This window comes from Camelina sativa, chromosome 9 (genome assembly GCF_000633955.1).
Source record: "Camelina sativa cultivar DH55 chromosome 9, Cs, whole genome shotgun sequence".
Taxonomy (NCBI): domain Eukaryota; kingdom Viridiplantae; phylum Streptophyta; class Magnoliopsida; order Brassicales; family Brassicaceae; genus Camelina; species Camelina sativa.
In genome coordinates, this window is record NC_025693.1 from 5,648,449 (window position 1) to 5,651,299 (window position 2,851).

The 2,851-nt window shown below is 37.3% G+C and overlaps 1 pseudogene; it reads left to right on the forward strand.

The window, feature by feature from the left end:
- The window catches only part of LOC104715041, a 9,072-nt pseudogene that overhangs the window by 4,310 nt on the left and 1,911 nt on the right, over positions 1–2,851 (forward strand).

Here is a 2,851-nt window from a genome sequence, read left to right on the forward strand (position 1 = left end):
TGCTAAAGGTGGTTGATTTTTGCAAGACATGGTCTCCTGAGGAGAGAACCATGGTTGGTAGGTTATGTTTACTATCTGTTTGTGTACATGGTCTTCATAGTGGATCTAGCATCCCCTTGGCATCCGCTAAAAGAGTGTTGGATCCGGTGGCTTTTGAGAAATATCCATGGGGTAGAGTGGCGTTTACTAGTTTAGTAAATTCTCTCAAGACTGTTGCCTTTGACAAATCATCATACACGATACAAGGATGTGTTCATGCATTATTGATTTGGTTGTACGAGAGCGTTCCAGGCGTAGGAGAAGCTTGTGGTTTGAGAAGGTTAGAATCGGCTGGTGTTCCACTACTTAACTGGCAATCTTCTAGGAAACATATCAATTTTAAAGAATTCATTGAAAAAGAGAAGAAAGAGCATGGACAGGTTAGTTTAAAAGATTTTGTTATTGCAACAGTTTCATATTTTGTTGTACCATGTTTATAAGAGTCAAAATCTTAGGTCCGTGTTGATAACAAGTCAAACAGGTCATCCTATTGCTCAGATTCTCCAAACAGGTCTCCAAACAGTTTCATATTGAGTTTTTAACCTCCTTTAAAGTTCAAATACTTATTGCTTTTTCTCTTGTAGGTCCGTGTTAGGCATATGCTTCCAGTTTCAGAGGATGATCTGTATCCTACATGGTGCGACGCGGATGACAACAAGGATCCAGACCTTGAAAACTTGATTGAAGATATTTTTCACAATCGTCTAAGAGACAATGCTTGGGAAGGATTCAAAACAGTGAATGTGAGGAAGAAGAAACGAAAAGTAGAAGCTGGTAAAGATGGTGAGATCAGAAGTAGTCAAAAGGAAAAGAAGTTGAAAGAGGCTCACTCTTATGATGATGAACAAGCAGAAGTTCCAGACATGAAGGAGAAGTTATGCAAAGAACATATCCAGGTTAGATTTTGTTTAGTTTTCTGATTTGTGAAAAAATGTTATTATCCTTGGAAGTTAAGACTTGAATGATTTACTTGTATATAAACGCTTGCAGGATGTACGTTCTGATCAGAAAACCTTGTTGGATATTTGGAAGCTGTTGGAAAAACTGAATGGTAGTATTTCAGAGTTGGACAAGAATCTGAGCAATAGGATGACCTGTTTGGAGACTAAATTCGAATCTTTTTTGAAAGAAAGTAAAGAGGCAAAAACCTGTGCTCAACCAAAGGAGGCCACTTCTGACAATAAAGGAGAAGATGAGGTCCATAGTAAAGCACCTATAAGTTATTTTTCATTTTCTACTAAGTTTTTTTTTTAAAAATTTATTTTGCTTTGTGCGAGTATTTTAACGTTTGCATTGACATGTTTTTTTTCCTTTCTTCGCAGTCTTGGATTGTTGAGATGAAGGAAACTACGAATGATGAATTTCCTGTCCCACGAGTTGTGAGAAAAGTGTCCATGGTGAAAAACAAGAAGGAAAGGAGAGACGATCAATCAGAGGATCTTTCTTTATGTGAGATGAAAGATGCGACTAAGGGAAAAGAGAAGAGTAGTTTGGCTAAGGTAGCAGTGAAATCAGCAATCAAGGTTGAAAAGATGAAGAGTGTGGATGTTTTAGATGGTTCAAAGGAAGAGAAGCAGAAGAAGGTTCCGAAAGTTGCTAAAAAAAAAGAAAATGAATGTCGACATGGATGAGGTTGAAGATGTAACTGAGAAAGTCATAGCAGCAAATCAGAAAATGGTTTCTAGTTTTGAAGAGGCTTGGTCAGACCCTATACAACAGAAGGCTAGTAAAGTGGTAGATACTGCATTATCACTACTTCAGGATAAGTTACAGGAATTAGATGGGGTGATTCATGGTAATTGAGTGCCACAGTTGGCAGGATCGCAGAAGTTTCCTTTCATTGGAAGCTCTACAGTGAAGCGCATAATTACAGATGACGACCATATCAAACCTGTGGAAGATGTGAAAGCCAAGCGACTTATGGAGTTCCTTGCATCTGATGAGTAAGCTTTTGTTTTGTTTTGTTTTTTTTTTTAAAAAATTTTGGGTAAAACTCATAGACGTTAAAGGGATAAATGATTAGCTAATCTTTATTGTCTTATAATTTTACAGGAATGAACGATTTACAACGGACAGTTACTCTGTGAGATTCTATTGGCAGATTATAACTCCAAGAGTTGAGTGGCCAAGCTATAACTATGGATGGTTGAAAAGCTATGTAAGTTCTCTGTTTTTTTTTTTCTTAAAGTTCTCTGTTTTTTCTTTAAAAAAAAATATGTTTAGCTTTTTACATGATTCTAATGTCGTTTATATTCTAATGTAGCACATGGTTCCTGCAATGGCTATGTTTCGAAAACGGTTGATGCGTGATCCATTTCCGTATCCTAGGCAACGCATAACCTTCTTGGATCAATATTTTATCGCGAAGAAGCTAGAAAAAGATTACAATCAGTTTGCACATGAACCTAAGAACTTCTTGTTCAGGAAAACCTATCAAGAGCATTTCAACGGAACAGCTCCCACTGATTCTCCGACAAACAAGAAGTGGTTCACTGAGGTAGATCACTTATATGCTTGTCTTTTTGTCAATGATGATCATTGGGTGGCTTTGCATATTGACTTGCCGAGTAGGACGATTAATGTTTATGATAGCATCCCCGGATTGGTGAAAGATTCAAACATTGTTAAATATTGCATGCCTTTTAGGCAAATGATTCCTGCAATGTTAAGTGCTTTTGTTCCTGAGGATATCCGAAAGAAGAGTTTTGCAATGTTAGATGTGAGAAGAGTGAAAAGAAATGTTCCACTGAATGAAGATCCAGGAGACTGTGGAGTGTATGCACTGAAGTATATAGAATGTTTAGCTCTTGGG